The sequence below is a fragment of the Buteo buteo genome, chromosome 25 (genome assembly GCF_964188355.1).
Source record: "Buteo buteo chromosome 25, bButBut1.hap1.1, whole genome shotgun sequence".
Taxonomy (NCBI): Eukaryota; Metazoa; Chordata; class Aves; order Accipitriformes; family Accipitridae; genus Buteo; species Buteo buteo.
The window spans coordinates 18197849-18215924 of NC_134195.1; the positions used below are offsets into that span (position 1 = coordinate 18197849).

General features: G+C 42.4%; 1 protein-coding gene across 3 annotated transcripts in view; it reads right to left on the bottom strand.

Annotated features, from left to right (window-relative positions):
- The window catches only part of MID1 (midline 1), a 251344-nt gene that overhangs the window by 145672 nt on the left and 87596 nt on the right, over positions 1–18076 (bottom strand). Inside the window, exon 1 of one of the 3 annotated variants that reach the window (XM_075057343.1) lies at positions 5646–5859. The exons of 1 other annotated variant lie outside the window; for it this stretch is intronic. The gene's annotated coding sequence lies outside the window, so the exon portion shown is untranslated. Of the gene's footprint in view, positions 1–342; positions 465–5645; positions 5860–18076 lie in introns of those variants that run through there. One more of the 3 variants, XM_075057346.1, reaches the window with a different exon arrangement.

Here is an 18076-nt window from a genome sequence, read left to right on the forward strand (position 1 = left end):
ACAGCTTGCTAAAGCATTACAAGCTCTAAGCTGCACAACTGTAATAAAAGACTTCAAACCCAAGAAAGAATGGCGTACCCTAAGAAGTCTGAAATTCAGTTCAAACTCCAGCACACATTCAAAAGGCTATTCACATGGTTGTATGCGAATACAGGTCTGCTCCTTTCTCTCAGCTCAGTCTTCGCCCTCAGCCAAATCAAACTGTTTGTTTCTCCAAATCAAACTGTTTCTCCAAAAGCTGAAGCATTTACTGAGCTTCAGCATATCCCCTCAGCCTTACCGCGAGCTCCTCGTTCCCCGCCGTTCGCTTGCCTTGACCCCAGGCTCCAGCAGCCCCCTTACCTCTGGTGCTACTCTGCGGAGGGACTCTGAGCTCTGACAACTTTTTGCCGGGCTCAGAAGCTGTTGAAGCCCTCCATGCCGCTGCTGCCTGCCTCCCAGTCCCTCCCAGCCGGGAAGCCCTGGGACCAGGCAGGGGTGGGAAGGCAGCAGAGTGCCGGGCAGGCGGGAGGGAGAGAGCTGGAGACAGATCTCATCAAAGGTAGGAGGCCTGGTGGGGATCAGAGAGAGGGAGATACACATCTAAATAATTCAGGTGCTAATAAAAGCTTTAGGTTGGGTTCTGTTCAAGACGCGAGACAAAGCTGAATTTCGATGTATTTCAGGCTGCCATCAATGCAGAATGCGGTGTTACTTAATAACCCGACACTGACAAACCAACATTATTTTAAGAGTATTCCACATAACGTTAATGAGGAAAGTGGCTATGCCTGATTTTGTGTTTTTATAGCTTTAGCTTTAGGTTGAAATTCTACCATGTGAAGATTTTGAGAACTTCAAGTCTGACCTCTACAGGTAGGCTGCTGAAATAGGTACAGTATCTTTTGATCGCAAATTGTACACAGGACTTTTAGAAACTGGAGAAATCTAATGGATCAGATGATGCTACATAACATCAGGTTAGCATTGTTGCATCTCTAAAGCCATATTTTAAAAACACTACTATCTGTAGCATCATCTGTGGTAATTTGGTTCCTACAAATGCTTTCTTGCAAAATGCATATACACTGCAGCACCACCAGAAAAAGCTTATCCAGCATAAGCATTTTTACATTCAAAAGTGTTTTGCTTCTGCTTTTTATTATCCCTCCCCCTTCCTCCCCAATCTTCCATATGATCTGCTCTTTCAGAGCTGCAGAAACAAACGTTACTTTGAAACCGATAACATCCATTTGCGTTTTGCAAAACTGATGTTTTTAAATGCCCTGATTGGTGCCACCTTTTCCTAATCAGAACCAACCACTCTAACAAACTACCCTTTGTCCAGGGATCCCGTCCCCTCTGTTCCCACCAACCTACAGCACATGTTGCTATAGCTACCCTGCATGTCTATTTACCACACAAGTGATCAAAGGGAGCAGACAACACACATACACACACGCACAAAAAAACCTCGCCAGGCTTCCTACCGAGCAATGTCCAGCCGCTAATTAACTGATACACTCCCAGCCTGTGGACTCTGTACACTTGTTTTCTTTATTCTACACGGTACACACAAAAAAGCGGCATTCTCCGAGATGCTCATTCTTCCCTTACAGGCCAAACAAACAACAAAACGTCCCAGGAGGAACTTTAAAAGAGAATTTCCTAAACCAAGGCTAAGGATTACAGCACTCCAGGATAAGAATACAGCTTTTCTACTGAGGAACACATTAAGAATTTTAAAAGGTATGCAAAAGAAAATAGGAAATAAGAAACACATGCTAAGAACTTAAACAGCTGTAAGGAAAGGGGCTGATTTTGAATTTTGCATGTGTTTTGCACTGAAATTGTATGCAGCATTTATTCAGTTGGTGAATTATAGGCACACTAAAAGCTATGACTGCAGTTGTGACAAGTAATTGTAATGGCTTTATGTGCCTTAGAAACACAGTTTTTCATTTTTAGGTGGCCTGTCAGTTAACAGTCGTTTTGTTGAATGTGATGAAGGGCTCAAGCCTGCCTTGATCAAAGTCAATGGGGCTTCAATAGGAAGAGGCCAAAACAAGGAGTTGCGTTTGTTGTCAGTGACACTCCCACGAGCTGCACTTCAGGGATATGTTGTGGGTGAAAGTGAGTTAAAATGAAGTATTAAAATTCATAAAACATTTGATTTTCTGTGAAGTAGGCTTAGGGAACTTAAAACAGAGCCCACAGTGCCCTCTCCAGTTCTGCAGCAAACTCGGGGAATCCAGCCACGTAACTGTGTCCAGCCACACGAAACCACCGCGCTACCACATGAAGGCTGAGCATCTTCTCAGGAGTTTCCATCACTTGCAAGTTTCCTTACTTAGGAGTTTCTTTTTAAGTAATAAACTGAACCAAGTACTCTGCAAAGCAGAAAATGTGTTACCTGCAAAGGATTATTTTTTTTTGTCAGGTTAGCTGGTTTTTTTTGTCTTGCAACCATGTTAGATACCTTTAAAAAATTGCACTTCTGGCTCCTAACGCTAGTCTTATAACATGCTAGCACACTCAGATGGGTATATTTCCTGTGGATGCTTAAACTTTTACAGATACACAGTGACAAGTATACTTTCCCAGATGTCACATACACATCAATAGGATAGAAATTTTCCCATGTTGGTTACTGGAGCTTATATGTGAAGTCATTCAGACAGCAAGGGGACACCTCTTGCTGAGGTTTTCAATTACCACCTAAAAACGACTGTTTCTTTATACCATCTCATTCACAAATCTCAATGCAACATTTACACCACCCCCTGTTACCTGCTAAAGACTATTGGTCTTGCACAGTGGTGAAGTAGGTTGAATCCTACCAACTCAACAGGCCGCATGTTACGTTTCTACAGTAATTCCTGCACTTCTGTTGGGGAAATTAGCACATTTGTCTTGCTATGTACTATTTTTCAGTACATGCAGGCTACCTTTGGGCCAGATCAGTCATCAGCATAATCCACGGTTTCACTCCAACACCCACAACACACTGCCTGCTCGATGGTTAACTCCGCAACCCCAAATTAAGCTGTAGCTCCCACCAAGAGCCTCTCAAGGTGGGAGCAGTTGCTCGCAGAACCTGGTAAGAGGAAGGAGTTAACTCACCCCTGACTGCCTTACAGCCAGCTGGCGTAAGGGCAGGGGAGCAATAGAAAAGGCAACGGGACAGGTAGGGGGGAAACTGGGGAGAGGGAGGATTGCTGGGCAAGGGAGAAGATGAGGTAAAAAGTTCTTTGTTGCCCTGAATAGGATGGCAGTAAATGGGCCAACAGAAGAGTCACCTTCTGTGTATTCCTCTTGCCCAGAACAACTTAAACCCAGAAGCAGGAGCAAGGGCTCCAGCTGCACATGACCTTCCCGCTCCTAAGCGTCTGCTGCAATGGAGTTCCTGAACGTTTTGTACGCTTAGTTCACAGCTCGTCACAACCTCCGGTTCCCACTACAGCATGCAGTCCGCTACCGTGGGCCGACGCGCCCCGTGGGTCTGTCCCCCCGCCTCTCCCTCCACTGTCAGCTCCCCGGATTTTGTCCCTCAGGCCCTAGCAGCGCGCCCAGACTTTCCCCGCCAAACGGAAAATATTTGCGCGCAACAAACCAACCAAACCCGGAGGAATAATTCTAAACTGTTCGCTTGGCACGGGGAGGGGGCGGGGGGGGGGGGAAGAGAGAAACCGCAGTCGGAGGCAGGTGTTTAAACAAACTCTGGCAGGGCTTCAGCCGGCGCTCCCCACCCACGCCCCACCGCGAGGGGACACTGCGGCGGGGGAGAGGGGCGCCGAGCCCGCCCGCCTCAGGAGCCCGCCTTCCCCTCAGAAACCCGCGTCCCCCTCAGGAGCCCGAGTCCCCCTCAGGAGCCCGCCTTCCCCTCAGGAGCCCGCGTCCCCCTCAGGAGCCCGCGTTCCCCTCAGGAGCCCGCCCGCCTCAGAAACCCGCGTCCCCCTCAGGAGCCCGAGTCCCCCTCTCTGCGCTCCTTTCGGGGGAAAAGGAGGGAGGCAGACACCTACGGGGCCGGGCCCTGCAAGAATAAGCCCGCCTGTGTCTGTGCCTGCATCTCTTTTTAGGCTGGAATGTCTCCCTCCCCTCCTCTTTTGGCGGCGGAGGGAGGGTTCGTGTGTGCATTAACACACACATACCGCCCTCCCCCGCCTTCTGACTTCCTTGCCTTGCTCTTTTAACCCACCATCTATGACTCTTCATTACCCGTGAAGCCTTATACCTTAGGTAGAAGTACTTCAGGAGAGGAAAGGGCACGTTTCACAGAGCGTTTTACTTTTTTATTATTGCCATCCTGTAGCATTGCTGCTGCTTTCTCATTCCTCGTTGGCAACCCCCTGTGCCAAAGTACCCTCTTGTGGTGATAATCATTTCTGATGACTACGTGCATCCAACTGACCAACTTGAGCTATGCGGTATATAAAACGCCCTTCATTTTGCTTCGCAAGGACAAGAATTCCTCTCTCTCCTTCAAGAGCCATAAAAGCATTTTTTTTTTGGCTAGTGGGAGAAAGAAATACCTTTACTCCTCCCATCACCTTTATCCTCTTTTTCTTTGGCCTTCCCCACCTCCTGTAACTTACAGAGAACTGGTGTAAGGAAGCTGAGATTTCCCACCACGGTTTCAGAAAGTGAGCGGAAAACAAATGCTCCATTTGCACTACAGGTGCAAAATCCTCACACATGCGTTCCCTGGACACGTACTATAAAAATCCCACTGAGAGCCGAATGAATAACACCCACATAGAAAAGAACCCAGAAGACTTCTCTCATTTCCTCATATTTACCCATTGCCTACCTAGAAAATAACATATTAAGTGCAAGTTTCAGAAGTGGACTGGCAAGGCTTTTTAAACTGGGACAGATCTCTGATTCAGTCTTAAGATACAGCCCAGCCAGTTTTCCTTGCTCCCACAAGGCTCTTCTAACCGTACATTGTTGTTGTAAAACTATGAACAGCGAGAATCAAAAACATTTTGCCACTGTGCCTTTTAACTGCGAGAACGAGAATAAAAGCTCCTTTTGTCTCCTCAGGTGAATAGAAGTCTTGAAAAAAACCTCATTTGAATAATCTTAGGGGAAAAAAAAACCCTAGAAAACCCATCTTAAAGTACTTTCGTGAAGCGGTAAGACAGCTTGAAACTACTACATTTTAAAACAATCAGAAGATTAAAGCACTGGCAGGCAAGGAACTCATGCAGAGCTGTTTAATAAATTATCCCTGGGCTGAATTATTGGCATATTTAGGCTTATAACACAGCAAGTTCTTTCCTTTCGCATGTCGCAAACAGGGCTGCGAGACAGCCTACACAATGCATTTAAACCATGGCAAACTGGAATTGATTTACATCCCTCGCGAACCGCTTTCGTGCCCCGTACAACCCCGAAAGGCACAGTGACCTGCATGGCATCACTGCCTGCCAGGAGGATTACGCAAAACCCCCTCAAATCGGTTAAATATTTTTTATTTATTTAATTTTCCCCTTTTCCCAGCCCGGAAACTTCCTTTTGACAAGGCTAAGAAACAAGAAGGGGGGTTTGGGGGGAGCAGCTGGAGCTCCGCAGGGGTTGGTACCGGTACTACCCGGCGAGGCGAGCCCGTCCCGGGCTGCCCGGGCTGGCCTGGCCGGCCTCGGCGGACAGCGGCTCCTTACCTGCCTCATGGTGAGATTCCCATCATCCATCCAGCCGGCGAGGGGCTGCTCACACCGCGCTGCTCTCGGCAGCGCACAAATCCATCAAGTTTCCCACCGTAAGCAAGTTTTTCCACCCCTCCTCCTCCCTATTTTTTTTTATTATCCCCCCCCCCCCCCTTTTTATCCTTTGCTGGGGGGGACGGGACTCTTCTTAAGACAATGTCAAGTTTCCCAACCTTCCTTCCCCAGCCTATTAAAAGTCGGGAGCGGGGAGGCAACTGTCCGCCTGGCTCTTATTTCAAACCGCAGCGCAGGGATGTAGTAGTTGGCTGAATTAGGCCATGAAATAGCCTCGCCAATCAGGAGGAAGGGGAGGGAGGTAGAGCACATAAAGGCTGCCTACACGAGGATTAGGAAAGCTTTCAAGGATTTAAAAGACTGAAAGCAGCTGGAAACAGTGTCTAGGGCTACAAAGAGGGAAGTCAATTTGCGGTGTAAGAGATTATTCCCAGTCTCATCTAACTGCTCTGGGTCTGCCTAAAGCTTAACGGGCTCCCAGGACTTCAGCAAGAAGATGTGAATGTCCAGTTGAAACTACTGAAACATCGGGGTGACGCAGAAACATTTAACAGCCGCCCGGTGAAGTGGCAATATCCCGTACTAGTCGGAGCCACATGCACTCCAGAAGCACCAATTTCCTCACGTCAGATTAAAAAGTAAATTACATAATGACATGAGCAGGAAATAGTAAAATACAGTCTGCCACCTACATCAAGAGCAAGTGTCTGTCTGCCGGAAGGAACAGAAGTACGTGTGTGAATCCATAGGCTTTGGAAATGTTTTATTGCGAAGTTTTATTTGTCTCGGTAGCAAATGTTTAATCATCCATAGCATTAGAATGTTATTTGCTTTCCCTTCTTTAGGGAGGGTGATTTCCTCATTCCTGAAGCTTAGTTCCTTATGCAGGGTAACACTGAACCCCACATGCAACTTTAAAGAAAAAATAATAATAGATTTTGGGGGTTTTTCAGATTTTAACAATGAGATCAGCTTCTATCTGCTGCCCCTTGGTGGCTCTCATTAAAATAAACAAACAAAAGGCAAAATGAAAAATCCCAAATCTGAAGTACCATTGCTATTGAGTTACACATTTCTTCAGTAAAAAATCCCAACCTGCAAACTCATACCACCCACTCTTCTCCAGATTCTTTGCCTCTAACTTAATATCACTTCAGAAGCCTGTTAGTCTCTCTGTTCTGCTCTAAATGGAAATCTGCCTTTTGATCTCTGGGGACAATCAGGCAAATCTGATGTCTGAAGAAAAGCCCCAATATCATGGATTTGCTTCTGCAAGGGCTTTATCTACCAATGCGAAAAGTAGTCACCATCCAGAAAAATTCCTATCAGTACAAGAAATCTTATTGAATTGAGCTGCAGAAAAAAAAAATATTACAATGATGTGCTGCCAGGAATTTAATTAAAGGTTTCCTGAAATATATTTCCTTTCAACATATGATAAGCTCCAGCACTGGGTATGTCACAGGGAAACGAAGAAAAGGTCTGAAAAATTTACTCATTTGCTTTCCCATTTAAAGACAATAATGATTTTGCTCATAAGTGCAACTAAGAAAGGAGTTTGTGTAATATTGGCACTGTCCAGCTCAGAAGCAAGGCATGGATGGAGGGAAAACTTGATTTAAAGCACTATTGCACTTTATCCAGGGCCGTCTGTGTTCTTGCCTGGTCCATGCCCTCCGGTGGAAGAATCCAGTTATATGCTTTAAAGTACAACAGAAACCAAGTCTCTCCAGGGATCAACATAGCGCATTGCACAAGGGTAAGACCAACCACTTACACTAGCCATCACGGAGACAACTTAGTGATCCTCCAGTGACGGTCTAGTCCTGCACACTTGCACAACAGCTTGAAGCAGCTGTAACGCGCGGAGCGAGGTGCATTAAGAGCACTTAATAGGAATGCTCGTCCTCTGTTCCCCAAACATAGCTCAGTGGACACGTGTCACTTGAAATGAGTATGTGGTATGTGAAGACCTTTTACTGTGGTTAAATCTAGGACAATCCTCTCCAGGATGCATTCAAAGGAAGCATAAAAATGCTTTTATGAAGTAATTAGAGCCTTAGGGATAAACTTCCCTGGTGAAGGTGATTTAGCAAAAGGTGCAAAACTTAGAAAATTCTAAGGATTATAAGATTCACCCCAAAACCTTGTGTTTGGTTTCAGGGCTTTAAGAAGGGGATTCTGAGGACAGTTTCAGAGTTTCATGTGGAAACATAGCAAAAGATTCAGTAAGAACTCCAACATTATAAAGATAAAACAGTTGCAGAGCTTTTCTGGAAATGCACACCTTTTCATATACAACATGCGCTCCTTACAGGATGGGATGGGAATTACATTTTTCTGAAAACTCAGCAGAACGTGGCATCAAAAAATGTGTTAGTTCTACAGGACAAAAACTCATTTTTAGTGTTAGCAAAAACATAAAATCATTAAAAAAAAATTCGTCAGTGACACGTGTTCAGGGTGGGGTGTGGATGTTTTTTTACTGAAATAACCAAGTGTCATAGACAGCCACCTTTCTAATTCCACCATTCACTTTCCACCTTTGAGGAACGTGCTTTGTGATCAACCCACCCGGCAGCAGTACTATCGCATGCAGTGGATTCAAAAAGGTTCTGCACTTAACTTCTTAAGGTCTTCCGAGTGACATGAGAGGAAGAAAGAGGGTCCACATCTGAATTGGTTTTGAAGGTAGTCAGCGTCCAAAGACACAATGGTAGAGCAAAATGAGAAAGAGGAATTGCCACTTGGGATGCAAGAAAAGACCAGTGCTGTTTTTTACACCTTCCTCTGAATATCCAGGTTCACATCTATAACCCAAGTGTATGTGCGGCCATGAGAAAGTCATACAGTTTTGGGGGAAGTGAAAGAAGATTCTGTCCCTGAAGGAGGAAACCTTTACAGTTTGTCCAGTGGGAACCTGCAGAGGTAAGGGCAGCCAGAGGACGTGGTGCTATATATAAGTTCAGGCATCGCTGGGAGCAAAGATCTGTATAAGTGACACCAAAAGCATGGTCGGGAGCCCGATAGTTTTAGAGGATTCTTACGGAATTAATTCAAGTTAAAAGACAAAAGGCCACAAGTACACCAAACCATTGGCAGTTTTGCGTTCTGTCAGCTCTGGTTATCAGTACTAATGGTCAGATCGCCCTTATCAAACCTCAGTTTAATCTGCCCTTGGAGTTATGAGTGACTCCAGCAGACATAGAAGTACCGAAGTAGCTCTGACCTTGCTGCTCGCTGCAAGTGTCTGCCACACTCCTTATCACACACCAAGCACCTCCCAGGCAAAAAGGGCAGACACGCAAGTCCTCCGTCTAGCCTCATGTCTCAAGCACCACAGTGCCCCATTCACCAAAGCAGAGGCAAGGCGGGATAACATTAGCTGGCCTTTCACTGCCAGCAGCATTGACCAGCAAAAACTTCAGTGTGGTCCATGCTGTTCTGCTCCTGACCTGGCAAAAGTAGCTAGCAGGTACTTGTGAGAGGTCACAATCTTGCCTCCTATTGCTACTTAAGATAAAGAAGTAATTTTAGCATGTGTCCTGAGCTGGCTGAACTAGCCAAAAAGCTTTGAGACTTCCTATAAACATGCAGCAAAACCCACCAACATGTAATACCAGTTACAAATTGTACGTTATGTACAAATATCACATATTTTTACTAAAACATAGTAAACTTGATGCTGTGTGTTCTCTGTCAGCATGTCAGCTCTCATTCTGGAAAAGTTCAGCTGAGTTTAGTGGGATGAGGCTTAGTTCGGTGCTCATCAATGCAGTGGACAAGTTTGAAGGTTTTAAATTGTGGCAAGGCAAGGACAACAGTCTTGATACCAAAAATTTAGCACTGTTTCAAAATCTTAACCTTTTGCTTATTCTGATTTGCTAAGTAAACCTTCCTTAATTAGCTTCATTCTTTCCAATCAATTACCAGACACAGGAACGGTTTTGAACTGGTCGAGCAGATGCAAAGCAACCTAATGTGGCATTACTCAGTCACTGGAGTTTTTTTGGTGTAACACAATTTTATGTAGTCCAGACCAAGCTAGGTCTGCACCAGTTGCAGGGGGAGCGCAGAATGGGAAGTGCAGAAAAGGACTTTCATTAGCTGAATTCCAGCTGCCATGGAAATTCTTCTGGGCCCAGAGAATTCAATATACGCTAAAGACAGAAGAACCACTCTGTCTCCTTACGGAGCTGTGCCAAATAGAGACAGACCAGACCCCAGGATCTGATTATACGGTAGGAGTGAAAGAGTTGCAGCAGGGAAAAATGTGACCCAGCACATAGGCTAAAAAGAAACAAACCTAGCTTAAAAAGCAACATCATCAGGTATGAAGTCAATCACAAAGAAATTGCCTTTAATTTGCAATATAGACAACGGATAAAAATAAGACATGCTTTTTTAAATTAAACAAGAGCTAAACTGTTGCACTTTGAGAGGAAAAGGTAATATTCACACCCAAACTATTGGTGTTGAAATTCATTTGTAATGGTTTTTATAGTCCCTCCTTGGCAGTTTCAAATTGGCACCCGCAGGAAGAGCAGGATGTCCAGAATACAAAATACTGCTTAATAACCCCAGTAACACTAGAATATATAACTCAAGGCAACACTGGAATGTAAAAATAACCTCCAGAAGAACTGGCACAAAATACAAGGTTGCAAGATGTAGAAAATTTCTGAGAAGACAGTATAAAACCTGAAAAAATTCTGAAATAGTGTTAATAAGAAAAACTGTTCTCAAGATGTGAAAGTGTCACACAATCATTTTAAAAAATATACTTAATATGTGTGAATATAAGAATGCACAGGGCTGGATCTCACAAGGCAGTACTTAACTGCTTTTATCAGCATCTCTGCAGTGAATGCAATGAAGATAAACTAATTACCCTGGCAGAGTGTCTGACTCATGGGTATTTAAATGCACACACATTTTCCAAGAGAAGTTTAAAAATATGACCAGCAATGTCAGACATCCTTAAATTTACAAATACATACTGAAAGCCACAGTGCACAAAGATGTCCTTAAGGCAGACCCTTGGGAAATTCTTTGCCTTTCAAGCAAGATGACTCAGCCTTTTGGCAGGGTATCACTAAAACAGGCAGAGCTGAGAAAGATCAGAGCATCCTGTAGTCCTCTTGGTGGAGCGGTCCTTAGATGACCATTCATTCTCGCTTGGTTATTTACAGCATCCCTCAGACTGCTCTGATCTCACTTGGGGCTGCACCAGCCACAGGCAAGAGAAGGGGAGATGTCTTCAGGACAACGTTTTCCTCCGTCACTTATGCAGTCTAAGTAATCCACAGCTCAGGCAGACAGAAAGGTGGTTAAAAAACGATCCATCTGCACTTGCCTTAATGACAACACTGACTAGACTTTTTGATTAAGATATTTTAATCAGAAGAATAATATCTGCTGGATTTCTTTTTACCACATCTGCTATGAGGCAGATACTTGATCTGCTAGGCTGAACAAGTTGGTGCACATTCACATGTAATAAATTAGTGATAAGAAGACCCTGTGATAGCCTATTCCAAAATTACATGGAAGTATAGTAAGTTAAAAAGACTGACAAAGAAGGATGCTATAAGGGTTCAGAGTTTCTGAAACATCTGTTCTCTGGTATATATACATGCAGATTTAAATGGCAAACATAATTAGCTTACTGTTGTTTCTCTATTTTATTTCCTAGGGTTTTTTTAATTAGTTGATACTTCAGTGATAATTACGCCTCATTACTCTTAAAAGTAATAGATAATAGTTAAATGACACCAGTTTTTTCTTAATATTCCAGCCTGAAGAAGTCTCCATGAAAACAAGAATGATAAAGTAACAAGACATAAATTGCCTTATGTTTCTGTAACTGCTAATAGCATAGAAAAAAAAGAGTAACTTTATTTCATTGCATTTTGTACCAACTACTTATTTAGTGACCAATTGCAAAAATCATTCATGCAATGACTCAAGCTAAGCAAATATAGATTGAGGCAAATAGCAAAAGTTGTATGACATATGCCTTTTACAGCGAAACATCAAACAGTAGCTGTCAAAACCGTTCTGGTTTTCCAGGAGTTGTATCCAAATATATGATCACACAGATTGCATGAGGAGTCATCTGGCCACAATTTCATTGAAACAAGTTAAAACCTAAACTGATAAATTGTCACCTGAAGCAAGAAGGTTCCTTTCTCAAATTCCCATTATCTGCATGTTAGCCTAGACCATCAAACCATGCAAATACTTCCTTTCCAAATGACCCCCCCTACCACAGTTTTACCAAAAAATGCGTACCATTCTCACAATTAAGCCATTCTGCTCTAAAAGAGAGTTTTTCTTCAACCTGCACACAGCAGGTTAGACATATCATATGTCATGCAGAAGTCTAGGTCAGAAGTGAGAAACCCTAAGCACTGTCGGGACTATGCCATGTCCAGGAAAAATTATAGAGAGATCTATTCTGTGTTGCAAAACTTTCCAAGACAGAAGAAATGCTGGCATTTTAGTATCTTTTCAAACCCCCAGCTGAGGCAAGGCATTAACATGAAAAACTGGAATATTTCTGCACCATTTTTTCTTCTCCACATTTCTTGTTCTCAGGAGACATTTGATATTTCAAGGTTCTGGTGTATTTCCCTGGAATGACACTACACAGCTTTGGTCACACTGAGGTAAAAAAGGAGCACAGGCATCTCTCTACAAATCCCAGGAAGCAAACTGCCACTGGAGGGACAACCAACCAGTATTTCACTGACTTGAAATCAGATGTTTCAGCTCAGATCAACAGAGCTGAGGTTGTCTAAAAATTCATATCAGACTAAAAGCTTTTGTCTCATTTTTCTAGGCAGAAAACTTTGTCAATCTACATTTTCTCATGTAACCTACTTTCATGAGAAAATTACTTTTTGCAGTTGAACCTCCCCAAGAATATTCCCATAGAGAATTCTCATTTATCTCTTCTCTCCAGTGCTCCAGCTACCCATGCCAGCTGCCTGCCACATGGAAAAAGGGCTTCTGTGAAACAAGCAACCTCTTGGGAGAGGAGATAGAAAAGTTACCTGTCTGTCAGCTATACAGCAACAGGGTCACATGGAAACCTTGTCAAGTAAAGCGACTCAGGATTGTATCTTAAACAATAGTAATACAAACTGCAACCTGTGAACTGCTTGTGTGTCCATGGGCAAGGCATTTCATCTCCTCCATTTTAATTCTCAAACTGTGTATTGAAGCTGCCCTTATTTTCCTGAGGGTAATAAAGGAGAGAATAAATCTATAAATACTAAACCATCTTTAAACCTTATTTTAATCAGGGCGGCACAGGCTCTTCCATAAGCAGGAATGAAAGACACAAAAAGACTAATCTTTGTAAGTATGACTACAAGTTTCTGGGCTAAATATAGGTAGCCAGAATGGGAAAGACAGTATTAATCAGACAATAGAATTAGACTACTGAAATTATTTCTAGAAAATTGTGTGTGTGTACGCATGTGCGTGAATGTGTAAGAGAAATATATTCAAATTCTTCAAGTAAAAATGAATGTGTATGCTTGGGCTTTCTCAGCTAAAAAGAAAGAACTCAACTCTTGTCTTCTCTACAACTGAGCGAAATACTTTGCAACATTTGTGGTGAGGTGAGGTTTGCAGGGGGTAGGCTGGGGAATGACAACAAAAAGCCTAAACCCAAACCTGAAGTCCTTAGACTCTGCCGAGGAAAACCTCTTCATACAACTGAGAATTTGCTAACATATGTGACTCATGATTTGACTCATAAGCTTCTGGAGTTCACTGGGGTTACCGTCAAGGTCAGATTACCTATGAAATATCAAATTACTATCCCTTCCCACTGCTTCAGCGAGGCCCTTGGTACTGAATATGTAATACATCTATGTGGGAAGTTTTAGACACACACAAAAAAATCACATTCTTCTAATTTCAAATGAGAAAAACAGACAAAGAATTTAGAAGAAAATCAAAAGAATCTTCTTACCAGAGAATTTTAAATTAAGTAATTCAAGGATGTGGGCAGATATCAAAAAGCATTAGTCACAGCAGTAAAATAAGAGACAGTTTCAGAGAGTCTTCCCTATTGCATTAGTGCTTTTTCTCACCAGGAGCATTGCTTAAAATTATTTATGCGTACACCAGCTAAGGAGGGGTTTGAAACAGTACACTTATAAACAGGCCCACTGGGAGTACTGCCCTGGGAGGACTGGTCTGGTCAGGTCTCACCCTTCGATCTGTGCCAAGTAGCCCTTTTTTAACCTCTAAACTGTTTTCAGATGGTACTTTTATGACCCACTGTACCTCATTCCTTTTAATTACAGACATATATAGTGTAGGTTTACCAGTTTCCAAAAGAATTTTTACTTTATTTAGCTCACATTTCCAGATGTGTCCCCTCTTCAGGCCTCCATTTTTGTTAAGTGGCACTGGCAATAAAAGACAATGACTGCAAAGATAATGTACTTCTCCAGGTTCCAGGCAAACCAGTTTTATAATCCAATCCTTTGATTCTCATTTTATAAGCTACTCTTATAAAAAGCACTAAAATAAAAAACCAGACTGGTCCATGAAAACTATATTTTCATAGTTAGTATTAAACCTTTTCATGAAGATCCAGTAACTCAGAAAATCTGGTTCGGTTAAGACTTGGAATACGAAGGCCTGCACAGAAATAAAATGCTCACCACTAGGCTTTAATTTTTGCATGTCTTACTTCTACGGTTTATTATTAGTCCGCCTTTGTCACTTCAATGCTGAAATTTGCAGATATCACAAATATTTGTGAGTACATGTGGTTTTTTTGCAGGGACATCCAACCATTCTAGCCCCTGCCTGCAGCACACTCTCCAACATCATTATTTTGCACCAACAGCAGGAAAAAAAAGTATAGAAGTAGCTGCTACTGCACATTACCCCAGCAGTGAAGGTTAATGCATGCCTTCTAAGCTATTTCATGTTGATTTTGATCCCTAGGGCCACACTTTGTCACATATGCTCATACTCTCTCTCCCTCTTATTCCAGCATCTTCCTTAGCTTGTATTTTGCTGTAATACACTATGAAACCGCAATGATATCCAAAGGTCCTAACTCCCATTTCATAGAGGCCTTTTCCACACCTCTTGGGCACCAAGAAGGTCCTTTATGGCAATGGGAATAGGGGATGATGCCCTGATAATCCCGTCAGCTCCAGCCACCCACACTTTCAGTGCTCTCAGTTTCCCATCTACCACCTGCAATTAAGAGTGAAGGGCTTGGTACTACATGGTGCTGCAGACCAAAATTAGACATAAAGATGCCTCAGCACATACAGCAGAATTAGGCTGAATTGTGCCTGATTACCAAATCACTTGGTAACCGTTGATTTTTCTACCCTCCTTCTACATGCGTACTCAGGAGTGGAAGTATATATACACAGTATACAACACTTCACAATGAAGTAAGAGAGAAAGAAGAATCATAAGGAGGATTTGAAATTGAAGACTTTCATGATTTAAATGCAGTTTCCATATATCTTTTATCAAAGGAACTCTGAATTCACTGTGATCGTCAGATAAATGATAACCACCTGCTTCTCTAAGTAGTTTATACACTGGGAAAATAAAGTCCACCACAAAAAAGGTACAAAGCACAGCATCCTTTGGGAAAAGGTGATGACACTTCAGCAGGGGAGCTCTGCAGGCCGTCCCAGTGTCCTTAGCTTTAGGGCTGTGGCGCACAGAAGTAACACGGCAGAAAAATTCACCTGCCCTACCCACATTTTAGACTTCAGAAGTGTAAAGGTCTGACCAGTTGCAGCTTGGAAGCTGAGAACGAAGGGGGAGCACCTGAAATGCAAAGTCTAAAATGACAGAAGCTGTCACTACAGCCAGAAAGATCATTGTTGTTACAGCTTGATGTGATTCAGAAGCCTGCAAATAAAATAAATGGCACAACTGTCTCCGTAAATTGATAACTGCTTCAGGGGAGGGATCTGTGCTTACCTAGTTATTTTTGGGTGCCTTCCTGTGAGATCCCGTGTTCAACCCTCTTGGGAAACCTTTCCCTTTATGTTGCCTCTGTTTGGCCACCACAAACCACTAAAGCCTTCAGAGCACTTAACTGAGGGCGGTTATTATAGGCTCGCTGTGGGTGAAGAGTGATGTGTGTCCACCACACTGCTCCCTCCACTGACTCCTTGCACCCGTTAATCTTTCACTTCTGATAAATAAAACTGATATATATAAACAAAGTAGCAGATAGTAGACAGGGGAATTACGAATCTCAAGCATTTTTACATGTTTGCCTTTCAGGGTAGGTCTCTCCGAGAGATAATAGCATCAGTATTTTACAAATATTAGCAGGGCATTTGGTGCACATTTCATTAAGATGTTGCAGTGTCTCAAACAGGTGATAAGGGGTTGCTATGGTTACTGTATTCTCTTAAGCTGAATACTAAATTGGTTCACAAAATATATATTCTTACTCGTTATGTAAAATATTAGTCGCCCAGCTGGCATTTGCTTATGCACCCCTTTTATTTTGTGAAGGACTTTCCACTCCTTCATCTTGCAAATAAAGTGAATTTTGGTAGTGTTTAGAGAAAGGAGAGGTCACTAACCATTCTCCTCCTTCAGAAAAGGGGACAAGTTAGGTAGCTCATTATGTAGCCTGTTTATAATTAAATCGAAAAATGACTGCTCCGCTGTACTGGAATTGTGAGAGCTTTTATTTCAGAGGATTTAATGAGTCATGGAAACGTGTTTACGAGGCAACAAGCCCACACTACACAAAGAACTCAACATTAGCATGGCAATAGACCATATAGTTTTTAATGGCCTAAACCCTTTGTCTCACATTCAGACACAGCCCCGAGATTGTCCCATCACCAACATTTGATCCAACGTTTCTTTCAGATGGGTTACTTTTTTGCCAATGGACCTGAAGGTGGTATTTAGGAAGTCTATTATCAGGCATGCAAATTGGGACAAAAACGTGTCACATCAAATCATGACAGTTTTATAAGATGTTTCTCATGGGCAAATGCTTTCATGTACTGCCTACCCAGAAAGACAGGTTGAAAGGAGTTCCTGTAAAGGCATCAAATTTAGTATTTTTATCCTTGTCTGCCCCCTTCACGATGCAACTAAAGGAAAGTTTTAACATGCTAACTTCATTTAATTTCATCTTGTTTATTCAGATATCCAGAATGTAAACAATTATAAAGTTCCCTAATTTTTATTATGATCAAAACACTACTGTTTGGCTTTCTTTGGACCAATGTGTCCATTATATACCTGGTGCCTTATTTGGAAAATTTTCATTGACATCAGCTGCAGTCATAGGGTGGAATCCTACTACTATGAAACTCATTTACAGTAGTAACAGCACAATTTTTACTGAGCTGAATGTGACTAGGATTTCGTCTGCACACCACTGATAACCTGATTGTGATAAGGAAAAAAAAAAAGATTCCTCCAAGCTAGGGTGATAACTTAGATGTATTTGAACACCTGTTACTATAGTAGTGTTCAGTTTTGAGCAAGATTAAGCAAGAGCAAATGTGCTTGCAACTTCCAGATCTGCTTTCACAGCTTGTACCTAAAGAGATTCCTGGGAAATGAATTATTATTTTGCAGTCTGAGGCAGCAAATTTTTATAGCAGGACTGAGCAACAGGGTAGGAATTTGTGGAAGATAATATATTGAGCAGATCTAAGTACTAACTAGGCACTTACCTTATGTATTTTGAAGCGCAGAATGTTGCATATTTCTAGAATCAAAAATGGACATAACATATTGTTCTTGCAAGGTGTTACCATGTTAACAACTAGAGCACCTTCTGTTAAAACTATTAATATGTGGCTTATCACTTCATAAAAGCTTGAAATCACAATGCAACAACAATAAGCACATGTGGTACATATGAAGTCGATCTGCAAATACAATAATAAGCATTCAGCAAGAAACATTTTTGTGCTGTAAAATTGTCATGTTTGTTCTACAATCACCACTTTTGTTATCCACAAAATAACTCATCCATACTCAGTCTGTACTTGGGCTCCTTTCTGAAGTGCAAGAATGTCTTTTGTTGCCTCCTCGTTCCTCAGCACGCACCAACCTGACTTGCAAAGTTTGAAGCTGATGGTGAAGTTGGCCGCCAGAAGGCTTAGCAATTTTAAGGAAATCTGTTCCCAAACCTACAGCTAACCCTCTGTTTACCAAGTTAGCTATCATCTATCATAAGGGTTCTGTCACTGTTTTCAGTATTTAGATAGCTATGGCACTTTACAGAATAAGTGATGATTGTAGAAATAAGCATGAAAAAGGGGATGGGGTGACAAATGATGAGAGAGAAAAGAAGTGGGAAAAGAAAGAACTATAAGTCTTCT